The sequence below is a fragment of the Bos taurus genome, chromosome 2 (assembly GCF_002263795.3).
Source record: "Bos taurus isolate L1 Dominette 01449 registration number 42190680 breed Hereford chromosome 2, ARS-UCD2.0, whole genome shotgun sequence".
NCBI classification, from domain to species: Eukaryota; Metazoa; Chordata; class Mammalia; order Artiodactyla; family Bovidae; genus Bos; species Bos taurus.
The window spans coordinates 101,815,379-101,834,242 of record NC_037329.1 but is presented as its reverse complement, the minus strand read 5'-3'; the positions used below and the strand labels follow the sequence as shown (position 1 = coordinate 101,834,242).

General features: G+C 39.2%; 1 protein-coding gene and 1 non-coding gene across 4 annotated transcripts in view; one reads left to right on the top strand and one right to left on the bottom strand.

The window, feature by feature from the left end:
- The window catches only part of SPAG16 (sperm associated antigen 16), a 1,067,980-nt gene that overhangs the window by 572,195 nt on the left and 476,921 nt on the right, over positions 1–18,864 (bottom strand). The window lies entirely within an intron of this gene.
- TRNAR-GCG (transfer RNA arginine (anticodon GCG)) lies at positions 3,148–3,219 on the top strand. The gene has a single exon. It is a non-coding gene; the product is annotated as a tRNA-Arg (tRNA).

The window sequence follows — 18,864 nt, the reverse complement described above, 5'->3', positions numbered from 1 at the left end:
TCCCCTGGAGAAGGGAATGGCAATCCATCCAGTATTTTGGCCTGGAGAATCCCATGGACAGATGATCCTGACCAGCTACAGTTCACAGGGTCGCACAAGAGTCAGACATGACTGAAGCGACTTAGCACAACATGGCCCATGACATTATTAATAATTATCCAGAGGGTAGTCATTAAAGGCTAACACTTCCTTTTAATTTTCCCTGTCCAGTGTTCTTCCAGCCTTGTACACATAGTAAATTTGGAGCCTGGTGGGGTACCAAATAGTCTTCCTCTTGGCTTGTTACCTGGCTGGTAGTTTTAATCCTAATTATGGGCAAGGAAAGAGGCAGGCAAGACTGTATGTGTGTTTTGGTTTATCTCCAGGGTAACACTACGATTGTTACCTATTCTATATAAACGCTCCATTGAAATTCATAGATTTATATTTTTGTAAGAAAAATTCACCCAATACGTTCACAAGGGTAAAGATTATCTACCGACATTCAAACACTTTTCACCATTTATGAAAAGTCAACATACATGCAGATATGCATCTTCATAATCTTGCAAAATAAACTCTCACGTCATCTACAGAGCCGAGTATCCTTGTTTCACAGGTGAGGGCACTTCCACTTTGGTGAGTGCATTAGCCAGGCCATTTCCCAATTACCTCCCAAATGAAAATTCTTAAGATCAGACCATGGTCTTCAAGAAAAGTCATTTGAATTTATTATGTTTTTGTTTTCTCATGTTAAAAAATGTGATATCATTTATCCTGTTTTCTAAATAAAAAGTATCCCTGTTTTATTTATTAAACAAAACAAACTTAAGAAAATATATTCTTAAGCTAAACAATATATAATTTCCATAACCTCCAGAAGTTCTAGTTACAAAAATTGTTACAATATGTAAAAGAAAGACCATTCTAAAATACATAGCATCAACAAAATGAAATTTATAAAGTTCAAAGACAGAGGGAGGCAGGCCCCACTATTTTAGTAAATGGAATAAAGAAGATCAATGAAACAGGTTAACTACTTTCAGATTTATGAAAACAGCTCCTGGAACTTCCCTGCTACCTTAGCTGCTAAACATTTTATGCTACATAGTTTTATACACACTGTTTCATATTATGAAATTGCTGTAGCTCTTTAGAGTTTAACAAGTTTGAAAAGTCACATTATGCATTTATATTCTTAAGAAACTCATTTCAATAATAAAGTTTATTTGGTTACTTCATGTTTCAGCAGTCTACAAGAATTCTGTATAGTTATGAATATTAAAAATTTTCCATTTCACATTTCCTTAGTATATTAGTGACATAGAGTAGGTACTTTCTAAGTTGAAATCAAACATCTTCATGGCAAGAGCTCTATCATGAAAATCTCTTTTCAAGGAGGATATTTAGAAAACAAAACCTACATATAATTGAGGAATAACTAGAAGTATTACTACTTAAGACATGGAATTGAGGTGCATTTATACATCAAAGTAAGGCAATGGCACCCCACTCCAGTACTCTTGCCTGGAAAATCCCATGGATGGAGGAGCCTGGTGGGCTGCAGTCCATGGGGTCGCTAAAAGTCAGACACGACTGAGCGACTTCACTTTCACTTTTCACTTTCAAGCACTGGAGAAGGAAATGGCAACCCACTCCAGTGTTCTTGCCTGGAGAATCCCGGGGACGGGGGAGCCTGGTGGGCTGCCATCTATGGGGTCGCACAGAGTTGGACACGACTGAAGTGACTTAGCATAGCATAGCATAGTACAAAATTCTGTTCTTAGCCTAATTTATTAGAAACCACCAAGTCAATCTGATGACTGTCATGATATTTAATTACTGACAATTTCTTTTTGTAGCTGTTTGATAATTGTTAGAAAATCAAAATGAATTATGTGCGGTTCCTTTATTATTTGAGAGTACTGACTAAAATTCAGCATTCTTTTACAAAGAAGTTTAGGAAAAGTGAAAGTGAAAGGCACTCAGTCACATCAGACTCTTTGTGGCCCCATTGGCTGTAGCCTGCCAGGCTCCTCTGTCCATTGAATTCTCCAGGCCAGATCCCCTCCCTTCTCTGAGGGAGCTTCCCAACCAAGGAATCAAACCCAGGTCTCCCTCATTGCAGGCAGATTCTTTACCATCTGAGCCACCAGGGAAACCCAAGTTTTGGAATTTAAGACATATATTGAAATTAGCATGTTACAAAAATTGTTATGAATCTCAATTTCTATATTGAAATCTGTACTAAGACTGAAAGAACTTGCATCATAATGCCTCATGGGTGTCAAAGGCCATGTGGCAGAACTGATGGGGACAAGAAAAGGGACGAACTGGCATTCACTGTAGAGCTGGCGTAACTAGAGGAAAATGAAGAACACCAGTGAGTGAGCCCCCAGTTGGTTTCCAGGGGACTGGGGAGAAGATATGGAGTCAGATGAAGGGGGCAGTAGTAAGAACTGAGTTGATAAAAACATTAAAGTTACGTAAAAACACAAACGAGTTAAATTCAAGATTGGTGATCCGATGTACATGGCCAGAATTGAATAAAATGAACTGTTCAAGTTTAAGGGATGGCATTAGATGACTAATTGGGCCAAAGTGAGATCTGCTAAAAACCCTAAGATGGTGAGACATAAATCCTAGAGGGAACAAGGTAGACAGAAATGGATCCAAATAATGGAAGATTAAGAAAACACGAAAAAGATGTGAAACACATCCTGATAACTGGCCATGCAGTAAGATATTGCTTTGTCTTTTATCCCCATACATTTGTCTCTGCATCATAGATGCTACTGCAGTCTTCCTTTTTCTGCTCTATGAGAAGGAAACAAAAGTAAAGAGGTGTGTAGCAACTCCCTAAAGACCCTGATTTGGGGAAAGATTGAAGGCAGGAGGAGAAGGGGACGACAGAGGATGAGATGGCTGGATGGCATCACCAACCTGATGGACATGAGTTTGAGCATGCTCTGGGAAATAGTGAAGGGCAGGCAAGCCTGGCTGTGCTGCAGTCCATGGCGTTGCAAAGAGTCGGACACAACTGAGCAACTGAACAACAACAAATCCTCTTTCCAACTACCGATTTTGGGTAAGAAAAGGGGACAGAGAGAGCAATCTAAGCATTGATCTGCTACAATTTCAGGTAAGCCTTGGATCTTGCATGCAATATCCCTGGTGGCTCAGATGGTAAAGCATCTGCCTGCGGTGCAGGAGACCCAGGTTCAATACCTGGGTCGGGAAGATCCCCTGGAGAAGGAAATGGCAACCCACTCCAGTACTCTTGCCTGGAAAATTCCATGGACAGAGGGGCCTGGTAGGCTACACAGTCCATGGGGTCCCAAAGAGTCAGACACAACTGAGCAACTTCACTTTGGATCTTCTATTTACGACCAGCCCAATATTACAATCAATTAGTCTGAACAGGAGCAACTGCACAGATATTCAATTCCTTGATTTATTATCTACCCTGAGTTCTACCAAATTCAGTGCAAGAAAGGAAAGGTATGCACCCTTCCCAATTCTCTCAAGCACACAGTTTAATCAACCCTCTGTTAATAAATAACTCAGATCACTTTCCCTGTTGCAGCACTCAACGTCTGCAGCACAGGGCTCTCTGGAAAATACTCAGTGTTTCTCCTATAACATAAAGTCCTGCCTCCAGATATTTTTGTATTATGTGCTTGTATCTGTGTGTGTATATGTATAAGTTAATGCTTTAACATTTGTTTTCTTTAGTCAGGAGAGGGAATATCACCACAGGGGCAATCAGGAGAGATGGTTAAGTGTGTGCTGCAGAATTAATTAACCTCTTAACTCTGCTTGTTTAAACTCCACGTCTGTAGCCCTCTCTTTACCTCAAGTTCTGTGTGCTTGCACATTCTGCTTTATCTCTTTTCAATATAAGGTTTCAGTGACCTGTAGAATTTCATGTGATTTAATGACCTCACGTATTTTATTTTAAATTTACTTGATATCTTTCCATCGTCTTACATGGCAGATCCAGCTGTTCCCCTGGCCCCTCCCCCATGCCTTTATCAACACTTTTGGTACCTTAAAGCATTTAAACTGGAGGGGATAAAAAGAAAGATGTGGGCAGATAATCATGTAAAAATACTACCTTAGTTCATTTTGTATAAACTTAGGCTGGATCATGGAAAAAACAAGAGAGTTCCAGAAAAACATCTATTTCTGCTTTATTGACTATGCCAAAGCCTTTGACTGTGTGGATCACAATAAACTGTGGAAAATTCTGAAAGAGATGGGAATACCAGACCACCTGATGTGCCCCTTGAGAAAACTGTATGCAGGTCAGGAAGCATCAGGTAGAACTGGACATGGAACAACAGACTGGTTCCAAATAGGAAAAGGAGTATGTTGAGGCTGTATATTGTCACCCTGCTTATTTAACTTATATACAGAGTATATCATGAGGAACGCTGGGCTGGAAGAAGCACAAGCTGGAATCAAGATTGCTGGGAGAAATATCAATAACCTCAGATATGCAGATGACACCACCCTTATGGCAGAAAGTGAAGAGGAACTAAAAAGCCTCTTGATGAAAGTGAAAGAGAAGAGTGAAAAAATTGGCTTAAAGCTCAACATTCAGAAAACTAAGATCATGGCATGTGGTCCCATCACTTCATCGCAAATAGATGGGGAAACAGTGGAAACAGTGAGGGACTTTATTTTGGGGGCTCCAAAATCACTGCAGATGGTGACTGCAGCCATGAAATTAAAAGGCACTTATTCTGTGGAAGGAAAATTATGACCAACCTAGACAGCATATTCAAAAGCAGAGACATTACTTTGCCAACAAAGGTCTGTCTAGTCAAGGATATGGTTTTTCCAGTGGTCATGTATGGATGTGAGAGTTGGACTGTGAAGAAGGCTGAGCGGCGAAGAATTGATGCTTTTGAACTATGGTGTTGGAGAAGACTCTTGAGAGTCCCTTGGACTGCAAGGAGATCCAACCAGTCCGTTCTGAAGGAGATCAGCCCTGGGATTTCTTTGGAAGGAATGATGCTAAAGCTGAAACTCCAGTTCTTTGGCCACTTCATGCGAAGAGTTGACTCATTGGAAAAGACTCTGATGCTGGGAGGGATTGGGGGCAGGAGGAGAAGGGGACGACAGAGGATGAGATGGCTGGATGGCATCACCGACTTGATGGACATGGGTTTGAGTAAACTCTGGGGAGATGGTGATGGACAGGGAGGCCTGGTGTGCTGTCATTCATGGGGTCGCAAAGAGTCGGATGACTGAGCGACTGAACTGAACTGAACTGACCTTCAGTTTTGTTAGAAATTAGAGATGAACAAAATCACTCTTTTAATTTCTACCAATTACAGTCCCTCTTTATCAAGTACTGTTATTTCCCTGTAAATTTTGTTCTTCTTTTTGACTTTATGTTTTCTATCTGATCTTTGAATGTTAATTAGGCTGAGATGGAACTATTTACACTGAATACTCCTTCCATGTACCTTTTCCTATCCATTACTTTCGGTTTCATTCAGTCACGCTACTACTAAGTTGCTGGAAATGTCAAAGGAGAGAAGTAGAAAATCTTTATACAAAATGAGTATTCCCTGTTCTAAGCCTCTGTTTTTTGACAGTTTGAAGATAAAAGGACACAAATAAGAAAGTAACTAGTTCCTTGACCTTTAGGTTTTAGCTTCCGTATTCCTACTACTACTGTCGCCCAACCTGCTGCTCTGAACTATAAACAATCTACAACTGCTACAAGCAGCTCTAAAAAATTCAAATTATTGTAAGTTTCATAGTATAATTATTAAAAATGGCTAGAGGGAAGGCTCTCATCTAGGTCTTGTGTGTGTTAATGAGGAATCTCCTGTAAAAAATACTCGACTTCTTTCTTCCCCAACTCCATCCTTCTGAGGATGTAGAAAAAACGTATCTGAGCGGTCACAAAGCAACTCTGGAGTAAAGGGTTAGCATTACAAGAGATAGCTTCTTCTAACTTCTCTCTTTTCTGGATCAGCCTGCCTGTAGTGAATCTGCATTTCCAAGCTCTTCTGTGTTGTTCTTTGCAAGGATAAGCCCCTATGTGACAAGCCAGCTATCACTCAGCATTATCTGTGCCCCGGGAGGTTAGCCTATTTACAAGATGGAGTATCGGAAAGCCCATTAAGGCAACACATTGTAATATCCCTTTAATCCCTTTAACCAGTAAAACCTAATATTTAATCTCCATCTTTCACAGTCCTATGAATTCTTGACTTGATCAAGAAAAGAGGGTGTTTATCTACTGGCTCTCTAAATGCCAAATATTGAAGGAAAAGCAAGCACTAGCATTTGGAAGACTAGAATAACATGGTTTTCATAATCTTGGGGCATGCTGGATTTGAGCCTAACAGTTTTAGGTAGCTCTTAAAGGGCCTACTGGCTGCTTCACTGGTGGATCAGTGGTAAAGAATCTGCCTGGCAATGCAGGAAATGCCGGTTCCATCCCTGGGTCAGGAAGATTCCCTGGAGAAGGAAATAGCAACCCACACCAATATTCTTGCCTGGGGAATCTCATGGACAGAATAACTTGGTGGGCTACAGTCCATGGGGTCACAAAAGAGCTGGACATGACGCAGTGACTTAACAACAATGGGCCTATTGCTTTCAGGTTTGCAGTTGCTTTTGTAGACTTATAGAAGACAGTTTTGATGAATGTGGGCCAAATCCATAAGTTAGGAACTGTGAATTGAGTGCCTATCTATGACTCGTTTCATGAAATAATTTCTGAAGTAAGAGGAAGCATTAAACTCTGGAAATCAGATTTTCCTCTAGAAATTACCTACAAAATAAGCGTTCTTGAGATACAGAAGTTATCAAGGTTTGCCTTTCTATAATTTTCTTAAGATTTCTAAAATAATATCCTCCATACGTTGAAAAAATCATCTAGGTTATGTGCCTATAAATTTATTTTCTCATTTATAGAACATGAATGTTAGGGAATTAAATGTATGTGTGTGTGTGTGTCTGTGTGTGTGTTAGTCACTCAGTCACATTTGACTCTTTGCAACACCATGAACTGGAACCCACCAGGCTCCTCTGTCCATGGGATTTTCCAGGCAAACATACTGGAGTGGGTTGTCATTCCCTTTTCCAGGGGATCTTCCTGATGCAGGGATCGAACCCAGGTCTCCTGCATTACAGGCAGATTCTTTACAGTCTCACCCATCAGAGAAGCCAGAGTATTACACAGAATTTAAATTAAATTATATATTACAGACAGGATTTAGGAAAGTACCTGTCACATATTAGGTGCTTGGTTAAATGTTGGTTACTCTTTTTTAAATAATTCAACATTTAAGAATCATTTTCAAATTTCTAAAAATTTTTTATTTTTTTCTAATATAAGTCACATATCTGGGTTTTAAATATCTCCGTATTTCATATGTAGAGCTTTCCTGGTGGCTCAGACTGTAAAGAATCTGCCTGTAATGCAGGAAACCTGGGTTCAGTCCCTGGGTTGGGAAGATATGGGTTCAATCCATGGGTTAGGAAGATCCCCTGGAGGAGGTCATGGAAACCCACTCCAGTCTTCTTTCCTGGAGAATCCCCATGGACAGAGGATCCTGGTGGGCCACATCCATGGGGCTGCAAAGAGTCAGACATGATTGAGCAACTAAGCACACACACACAGATTTCACATCTAAACTCCTCAAACTTATTTAACGGTGACAGTGTTTATAAAAGTCTTGCAATAACAGTGAAAACAAGTCAGAGGGTTACCTGTTGGTGTTTTTCAATCTTATAGTGCTCACTGGAAGTGTAGACTAGTAGAAAGAAGTTATAGGTGGACTCTTGCTTCACACTAATCTGCCCAAAGAACTGTTTCCATGGATTTTTCTCTATGTTAAGTTAGGGTACCAAGGCTCTAAGAGATCCAAAACTACTGATGAGCACTTTGCTGCCTGCATGTAACACAAAATGACTGGTTTCTCAGTTCCCCCTCTAACAGAAATAATATATATTTTCCCTATCCTTGTCATAGCTAATCATGAGAATTAATGGTTTTAACAGAGGACAAATTAAAAGACGGTTAATCCTTGGAAAAGAAGTTATGACCAACCTAGATAGCATATTGAAAAGCAGAGACATTACTTTGCTAACAAACGTCTGTCTAGTCAAGGCTATGGTTTTTACAGTGGTCATGTATGGATGTGAGAGTTACACTGTGAAGAAGGCTGAGCACCGAAGAATTGATGCTTTTGAACTGTGGTGTTGGAGAAGACACTTGAGAATCCCTTGGACTGCAAGGAGATCCAACCAGTCCATTCTAAAGGAGATCAGCCCTGGGTGTTCTTTGGAAGGAATGATGCTAAAGCTGAAACTCAGTACTTTGGCCTCCTCATGCGAAGAGTTGACTCATTGGAAAGACTCTGATGCTGGGAGGGATTGGGGACAGGAGGAGAAGGGGACGACAGAGGATGAGATGGCTGGATGGCATCACAGACTCGATGGATGTGAGTTTGGGTGAACTCCAGGAGTTGGTGATGGACAGGGAAGCCTGGCGTGCTGCGATTCGTGGGGTCGGAAAGAGTAGGACATGACTGAGCAACTGAACTGAACTGAATGGCCAAGAATTATGATGAATGTTATTTTATATAAAGTTGCCTAAGAATATTTTTTTCAGGTAAATTAGTTTTTCATCTCAGTTTTCTCTGAAACTGCACAAATCTTACATGCCATCATCTAGGAAATGTTTATCTCCCCATTCAAAGGCAATCCATATGCAGAAGGAGATGAACATAACACACTAACATATTTTTCAATGAGCAGATGTTCTGTAATATCTAGTTATGGACAGCAACAAACTGATCCTTTGGCAAGCAACCCATTAATCCTAATATACCCATCTCCTCTTTTTCACCAGTTCACTTTTTAAGAAATTTATTTAAATGGCAAGATATATGCAAAGGAATTGATTGCTTATTTACAAATCATATGAAATTTTTTGGTGAAAATGTATAGATGTCTTATATCTTAATGTTAAATGAATAAACAAAAACACAAAGACAAACAACAAAGAGTTCTGAGATTACCAAGAAAATAAGTTTACTTTCAAAATAAAGCTAGTGGAGGTGATAGAATTTCAGTTGAGCTATTCCAAATCCTGAAAGATGATGCTGTGAAAGTGCTGCACTCAATATGCCAGCAAATTTGGAAAACTCAGCAGTGGCCACAGGACTGGAAAAGGTCAGTTTTCATTCCAATCCCAAAGAAAGGCAATGCCAAAGAATGCTCAAACTACCGCACAATTGCACTCATCTCACACACTAGTAAAGTAATGCTCAAAATTCTCCAAGCCAGGCTTCAGCAATACGTCAACCGTGAACTTCCTGATGTTCAAGCTGGTTTTAGAAAAGGCAGAAGAACCAGAGATCAAATTGCCAACATCTGTTGGATCATCAAAAAAGCAAGAGAGTTCCAGAAAAACATCTATTTCTGCTTTCTTGACTATGCCAAAGCCTTTGACTGTGTGGATCACAATAAACTGGAAAATTCTGAAAGAGATGGGCATACCAGACCACCTGATCTGCCTCTTGAGAAACCTGTATGCAGGTCAGGAAGCAACAGTTAGAACTGGACATGGAACAATAGACTGGTTACAAATAGGAAAAGGAGTACGTCAAGGCTGTATATTGTCACCCTGTTTATTTAACTTATATGCAGAGTACATCATGAGAAATGCTGGACTGGAAGAAACACAAGCTGGAATCAAGATTGCTGGGAGAAATATCAATAACCTCAGATATGCAGATGATACCACCCTTATGGCAGAAAGTGAAGAGGAACTAAAAAGCCTCTTGATGAAAGTGAAAGTGGAGAGTGAAAAAGTTGGCTTAAAGCTCAACATTCAGAAAACGAAGATCATGGCATCCGGTCCCACCACTTCATGGCAAATAGATGGGGAAACAGTGGAAACAGTGTCAGACTTTATTTTTCTGGGCTCCAAAATCATTGCAGATGGTGACTGCAGCCATGAAATTAAAAGATGCTTACTCCTTGGAAGGAAAGTTATGACCAACCTAGATAGCATATTCAAAAGCAGAGACATTACTTTGCCAACAAAGGTCCATCTAGTCAAGGCTATGGTTTTTCCTGTGGTCATGTATGGATGTGAGAGTTGGACTGTGAAGAAAGCTGAGTGCTGAAGAACTGATGCTTTTGAACTGTGGTGTTGGAAAAGACTCTTGAGAGTCCCTTGGACTGCAAGGAGATCCAATCAGTCCATTCTGAAGGAGATCAGCCCTGGGATTTCTTTGGAAGGAATGATGCTGAAGCTGAAACTCCAGTACTTTGGCCACCTCATGCGAAGAGTTGACTCATTGGAAAAGACTCTGATGCTGGGAGGGATTGGGGGCAGGAGGGGAAGGGGACGACAGAGGATGAGATGACTGGATGGCATCACTGACTTGATGGACGTGAGTCTCAGTGAACTCCGGGAATTGGTGATGGACAGGGAGGCCTGGCGTGCTGCGATTCATGGGGTCGCAAAGAGTCGGACACGACTGAGCGACTGATCTGATCTGATCTGATAGGTACCACAATAATAATGAATGTTATTCTAAGTATTTAGCCCTTTGCTTGTAATACTAATCCAGTAGATGGTTTTCCATACGAAAGGATTACATTTTATAAGATCGCAAGCTTTCAGAATTCAAGAAAGAAATGCAAGTATAATCTGAAGAAATTTTTTTCAAAACTGCGATTCTTAACTCATGTATTACACGGAGGTTATGGTGCTTTCATATTTCATTAAAATGTTTAAAAAAGTTTATATGATGTAGACCAATTCTGCAAGACTATAGAAATGAATATGAATGGTTAATCATGAATTTAAAAATCATTTAGTGTCTATATATCATCCCATTTTTTTTGCCATTAAAATATTCCCTGTTTCTCATCAGGAGAAAGTGGATCCTAAAGAATGTAGAGATTCAGATAAGTTGTTTTTTATTAATACAACCTAGATTTTATTTATATAAATATTTCTTACAATATACAAAGCCCTAAAACAGTAAAGTACAGAATTTATTAGGGGTTTGAAGGTCTAATAATGCATGTATAATTTGATGCAATGAACACAGCTATAATTATGGTCTACAGGAAAAGGATTTTCTGTACTTAAAAAATAAGTCCTCAATTATCACAAAGGCTACATTATCTTTCATTAACTTAACAATATAACTCCACTTTAACCATGAAAAGTAATGAAACCTTAAAAACACATCAATAATTGAGTCAAAATTGCAAGCATGAGAAGAGTAATGTTAAGGCCAGGCAAATTATGGTTCAGTTAAGTGACTTTCAAATTTTAACTTTTTCCACTAGAGTGATTATTTCACTCTTTTTATTAGGAAGAGTTTTCTTCAGATTAAAAAAAAAAAAAAATGGCACTAATACCAATCACACAAATAGTTAAACAAGTAAACCAAGAATCTAAAATGTTAGTGCCCCATCAGCTTCCCGCAAGAGAAGAAACATCCTTGCCAACCTAAGCCTGTATTCACCTCTCTATTGCCCTTAACCTTTAATCCACAACTATTGTGCTCATGGCTACTTTTTCAGGGGCGGGTTGGGTTTGACAAAATTTCTGTCTTCCTCTCATTTTTTTTAAGGGAAATCAATCAAAAAACAAAACCAAAAAAGCACAACAATAATGTTTTCTTCCACCAAACTAAACCACTCTCTGACCCACAAACAAGCTGAATAATACACCCAATGTTCTTTTCAACATTATTGTTTTGCTTCTCCTGCCTAGTGACAACTTGTTCCTCCATAAAATACTTCCTCTCTTCTTCCCACTTACAACCGAGCCTTATTTGAGACTTCAGAATCCTTTTTCAAAGATTACCTATTCTAAGCAGCCTCTCAGTTTCCTCTTAACTAGTTGCCTTCTTCCACATTTAAACTTTCAGGAGGTTTTTACAGACATTTATGGAATGCACCTTTTTGCTGTTCAGTTGCTAAGTTGTGTCCAACTCTTTTGCAATCCCATGGACTGTAGCTGGCCAGGATCCTCTGTCCATGGGATTTCCCAGGCAAGAATACTGGAATGGGATGCCATTTCCTTCTCCAGGGGACCTTGCTGACTCAGGGATCAAACCCACATCTCCTGCATTGGCATGTGGATTTGGGAAGCCCAGAATGTACCTTACCCTGCCTCAAATGAATATTTTCATCTTCCCAAATTAGTAAGCTGTAATCAAATTTCCTAAAGTCTAGGTGAGTTTCAAAAGTCAAACAATCAGTTTAACTTCTCATTTATCTTAGAAATTATTTCTTATCAAAAGGGAAATCAATGCAAGAGTTTGTCATAGACTGGGGAGAAAAACATTCTAATTCATTTTGAATAGTTCAGGACCTCCTGAACAACAGCATCAATTTCAGATCTCTTATCTGGCATTCAGCTAACTCAACAGTATCATATCCTCTGTATGTTTTTCGTCTCGATTGTCAAGGTAATGGTCTCAGTATTTTTCATTACTGGGTAGTTGAGACCTGGCCTAGATAGCATTATTAAAGTTATGTAATTAAAAATTCAAAATCCTTCTTTATCTACTTAATTTCCTATGAAACTTTTAATGTACATTCCTAATTTCCAAATGTGAAAAGTCTATCCAAATTTGAAATGACAACAAAAAAATACGCCTTCTTTCAGAAATGGCCTGGATTAGAAACCCTTAGAAACCTAAACAGTAACTATGAATCTGCAATCTGAAAAAGCTTGATGAGCATATGGACTTCTCTTAAGTGCTACCACTGTAACTGTTCTTCTCCTACCTTTTCCGTTTCTTTCTTCCTTTTCTTTGTAGGCAGAACCTTCCCCTCCATTTCCCTTCCTTATCTTCTTTCTATAGCTGTTAGCAGGAAGTCACAAATTTTATGTCAGAAAAAGATGCTTTAAATGGTAGCTCAGAGAAAGTAGGTGATTTTCCACTACAGGAGTATACTGTAGTATAATCAACCCCTGAAATTTCACTGATGGATGACATGGTTGGATGCATGCCACACACTATACACATCAACTTTACTACTGCGTTACAATAATGTCACATTCTTGGTTGTGAAATATGTTCTCTTTTAAGGTAACTTGCAACACATAAAAAAAAAAAAAAAAGATCTCATTTCAGAATTGTTGGTTTTGGCTAGATACAATATGTGGGAGAGCTTGCAAAAATGTTTTAGAATTCTGCTACTTGATTAGCCTGCATAAGTGGAAGGATCATTCATTTTAAATCATTGTTATGTCTAAGATCTTGATAGAGAAAGTCTACTGAGATATGAAGCATTTTCTTAGGGATTATTTGCAGCTGAAATCCTGTTTACTATTTTTTTTTTTCTTAAGAGTGGGAAAGAGTATGAAAAATGTTTCCTTAGAGGAAGACAATGCATTTTTAATAATTCAATTAAAATTCTATATTACAAGTATTTTCTTTTGGGACAGCAAGGAGATCAAACCAGTCAATCCTAAAGGAAATCAACCCTGAATATTGATTGAAGGACTGATGCTGATGCTGAAGTTCCAATACTTGGGCCACCTGATTCAAATAACCGACTCATTAGAAAAGACTATGATGCTGGGAAAGATTGAGGGCAAAAGGAGAAGTGGGCAACAGAGGATGAGATGGTTGGATGGTATAGATATGGACTGAAGTTTTTGGCAAGGGAAGTCTTTCCTGCATGTAAAGGCAAGGACAAAAACATAACTCTTTGTCCTTTGATTTATGCCGTTTGCTCTATTTATTTTAGTTTTCCTGCCAGTCATGAATATGATGTCTGAAAGTGCAGCAACACTTTTTATAATCATGAGGACCATAGCAACATACTCACAATGACAGACCTGAAGGAAAAAAGGAGTCAGATTCCATGTGGTTTTGTTGAGCTGGCCTGTATGAGATAAAGAAATCCCTAATTGTTTAAATGATCATTACTCATGTTGCCTCAGGTTCTAACGTGATATGCCATTCAGCACATGAAAAGTGCATTGCCATAGTGTCAGAACCTAAAATACATAACTGCCATAGTGGAGAAGACACAGGTTAAGGACCTAATAATTTTAGACTAGAAGATTAGTAACACTGGTAACATGTTGGTAGAAAATTTGTTCTGTTCAAGTCCACAGGAGAAGGGAGAAGAGAGAAGGGAACAACAGAGGGTAAGATGGTTGGATAGTATCACCAACTCGATGGACATGAGTTTGCCAAGGCCCAGGAGTTGGTGATGGACAGGGAAGCCTGGCGTGCTGCAGCCCACCGGGTCACAAAGAGTTGGACATGACTGAGCAACTGAATTGAAGCCCACATACGCTATATGCAGAAAGCACACTCATCAACAGGACATATAATGAGTACATACTTGTGTCCTTGTTATAATTTTTTTTAATTACTAACTCTCAAACCTGGAATGGTTGGATACCCAACATTCACATTTTTACCATCTCCATACAGACAATGAAGCAACACCATCAAGTAAGAAGGAGGGTGGATGCTATTCTCTGGGTTGCAACATATTCTCAAACTAGCAGCAGCCAATTAACTGGACATAGCCTTTCGCCACATATGGTCTTCCCTCTTCAAGGAGCTGCTGCTTCTTCAGGATCCTTGGAGAGAGCTCTTTTCAGAGAAGCACAAACTGATCAGAGCCAATCAATAATGGGGCCTAAAAGATACATAAACTGTTCAAGGGCAATGGATATTTGAATTTTCTATTGCTGGTACAACAAAATGCCACAAATAGTGGCTTAAAACAACATAAACTTACTATGCTGCAGCTCTGTAGGTCAGAAGTTTGCAATGGGCTTTACTGGGTTAAAATGAATGTGTTGCCAGGCTGATTGTTTCCGAAGGCTCTGGGAGATTCCATTTTCTTGCCTTTTGTAGCTTTTAGAGGCCACCTACATTCCTTGACTCATAGTTCCTCTATCTTCAAAGCCAGTAGTGGAGTATCTTCAAATTTCTCTCAGGTTCTGAAACTCGTTTTCATTATTACACCTCCCTTGATTTCTGCCTCCCTCTTTCTCTTACATGGACTCTTCTGATTACACCAGGCCCAGCGGGATAATTCAGAGTAATCTCTGGATCTCAAGCTCCTTAATTTAATAACATCTGCAAAATCTCTTTTGCCATAAAAGATAAGATTCTCAGATTCTGGAGATTAGGATATAGACAACTTTCAGTTCAGTTCAGTTCAGTTCAGTCGCTCAGTCATGTCTGACTCTTTGCGACCCCATGAATCGCAGCACGCCAGGCCTCCCTGTCCTTCACCAACTCCCGGAGTTCACTGAGACTCACATCCATCGAGTCAGTGATGCCATCCAGCCATCTCATCCTCTGTCGTCCCCTTCTCCTCCTGCCCCCAATCCCTCCCACCATCAGAGTCTTTTCCAATGAGTCAACTCTTCCCATGAGGTGGCCAAAGTACTGGAGTTTCAGCTTTAGCATCATTCCTTGCAAAGAAATCCCAGGGCTGATCTCCTTCAGAATGGACTGGTTGGATCTCCTTGCAGTCCAAGGGACTCTCAAGAGTCTTCTCCAACACCACAGTTCAAAAGCATCAATTCTTCAGCTCTCAGCTTTCTTCACAGTCCAACTCTCACATCCATACATGACCACAGGAAAAACCATAGCCTTGACTAGACGAACCTTTTTTGGCAAAGTAATGTCTCTGTTTTTTCAATACGCTATCTAGGTTGGTCATAACTTTCCTTCCAAGGAGTAAGCGTCTTTTAATTTCATGGCTGCAGTCACCATCTGCAGTGATTTTGGAGCCCAGAAAAATAAAGTCTGATACTGTTTCCACTGTTTCCCCATCTATTTCCCATGAAGTGATGGGACCAGATGCCATGATCTTCATTTTCTGAATGTTGAGCTTTAAGCCAATTTTTTCACTCTCCTCTTTCACTTTCATCAAGAGGCTCTTTAGTTTTTCTTCACTTTCTGCCATTAGGGTGGTGTCATCTGCATATCTGAGGTTATTGATATTTCTCCCAGCAATCTTGATTCCAGCTTGTGTTTCTTCCAGTCCAGCATTTCTCATGATGTACTCTGCATAAAACTTTAAGAGGACATTATTCTATCCACCACAATATTCTTTTTGTTTTTTTCCCAGCAAAAATAAAGATGGGAATGCTGGTTATTTAAACATTACCATGGAAATAACTCAATGTCCTTAACCACAAAATAGCAAACAGTATACTGGCACTGTAAGGAAAAGTACATTTTAAAAATCCATAAAACATTTTGAGGGGTAGAAATAACTTTTGCATGTTTAAAAGTGACCCTTGCATAGAACAAATACAATTTGGCATAATTGGGATTCATTTATGATTTTCATTAAGGAAGAGAACAAAAGTTGTCAGGCTATAAATGATATTAATTTTAGCATATATTAAGACATAACAAAAAGAATTCTTTTTATACTTGACCTAAGGCCTATACAGCAAATAGATACAAATTTTCTCCAGTTTAGCTTCTTAGCACAACCAAACTATTAACTAATACAGTGATCCTTGAGGTAGATAGGAACACCGTATGGGCACAGAAATAACTTTTTTGTGGTTTATTCCTATAATATTATACTCACCAAAGAGGGATGCACTTTGAATCCCTAAGAATCTGAAAGATGATAAGGAGAAAGAAGTGATAGTAGCAACAAGAATAAGGGGAATTAAAATGAGAAGCCTTCAATAGAGTTCAAAAGTTTCAGGGAGACACTTGAGGCTGGTTCAGAGAAAATAAATTCATATATGGGGGTGGGTTAATATCAATTCTTTTCTTTCACAGAGGGGAGGCACTGTTGAAGAAATTAAACTTTTAAGATTAGGACAAGTTCTCATAATGAAAACCAGAGTTGCTAGCAGGCATAGACAAATTTTCAAAAGAGAAGTTGGATACTTCTTTGCCATCATAAAGGACGAATTTACAAAATCCTGAGGAGCACAATACCTATTGTAAGTACAAAATGTCAGCAGTTTTATTTCCTTCATTGTAATTGTTGAGTTAGATAAAGATACATTAATTAAAAATTTAGAATACTTTTCTAATTTAGAAAGACTTAAGAATTTCCACTAAAGCATATTTCTTTCATGTTTAGTAGAGAAAACTTTGGTGAAATTATTTTTTCCTTTGGCTAAAATATTCCTTGAATGTGCCTCTAATTAGAAGAAAATACAAGGAATAATTGTAGCATCTAATGGCTTCAGAATTGTTTTTAATCATCTCAGACATGGAAAGAGGAAAAAATACTGTAAATAGCTTAAATGTTTAGCTTGAATTTGCTCTTAGAGATAAAATGAGTACTACTAATTCATTGTATCTAAAGAATGCTCAAACTACCACACAATTGCACTCATCTCACATGCTAGTAAAGTAATGCTTAAAATTCTCCAAGCCAGGCTTCAAGCAATACATGAACCGTGAACTTCCACATGTTCAAGCTGGTTTTAGAAAAGGCAGAGGAACCAGAGATCAAATTGCCAACATCCCACTGGATCATGGAAAAAGCAAGAGAGTTCCAGAAAAACATCTATTTCTGCTTTATTGACTATGCCAAAGCCTTTGACTGTGTGGATCACAATAAACTGGAAAATTCTGAAAGAGATGGGCATACCAGACCACCTGATCTGCCTCTTGAGAAACCTGTATGCAGGTCAGGAAGCAACAGTTAGAACTGGACATGGAACAACAGACTGGTTCCAAATAGGAAAAGGAGTTCGTCAAGGCTGTATACTGTCACCCTGCTTATTTAACTTATATGCAGAGTACATCATGAGAAATTCTGAGCTGGATGAAGCACAAGTTGGAATCAAGATTGCCGGGAGAAATATCAATAACCTCAGATATGCAGATTACACCACCCTTATGGCAGAAAGTGAAGAAGAACTAAAGAGCCGCTTGATGAAAGTGAAAGAGGAGAATGAAAAAGTTGGCTTAAAGCTCAACATTCAGAAAACTAAGATCATGGCATCCGGTCCCATCACTTCATGACAGACTGATGGGGAAACAATGGAAACAGTGGCTGAGTTTATGTTTCTGGGCTCCATAGTCACTGCAGATGGTGACTGCAGCCATGAAATTAAAAGACGCTTACTCCTTGGAAGGAAAGTTATGACCAACCTAGACAGCATATTAAAAAGCAGAGACATTACTTTGCCAACAAACGTCCATCTCGTCAAGGTTATGGTTTTTCCAGTGGTCATGCATCGATGTGAGAGTTGGACTATAAACAAAGCTGGGCACTGAAGAATTGATGCTTTTGAACTGTGGTGTTGAAGAAGACTCTTGAGAGTCCCTTGGACTGCAAGGAGATCCAACCAGTCCATCCTAAAGGAGATCAGTCCTGGGTGTTCACTGGAAGGACTAATGTTGAAGCTGAAACTCCAATACTTTGGCCACCTAATACGAAGAGCTGACTCACTGGAAAGGACCTTGATGCTGGGAAAGATTGAGGGCAGGACGAGAAGGGGATGACAGAGGATAAGATGGTTGGATGGCAGCATCAACTCGATGGACATGGGTTTGGGTGGACTCCAGGAGTTGGTGATGGACAGGGAGGCCTGGAGTGCTGCGATTCATGGGGTTGCAAAGAGTCAGACAAGACTGAGGGACTGAATTGAACTGAACTGAACTCAAACTTTTAGATGCTACTGATCTTAGATAACTAACATAATGTTTTCATTCAGTAACCCAGTTTCCACTGAATCTATTCCTCACAAAGAAAACTATTTATTGAAATATAAAAACATAGTTATTTTCAAAGGATGTAGTAAAAATGACTATAGGTTTACCTTTGCTTTAGTTATACCACACAATAAATAATGCTGCTGCTGCTGCTGCTAAGTCGCTTCAGTCATGTCCGACTCCGTGCAAC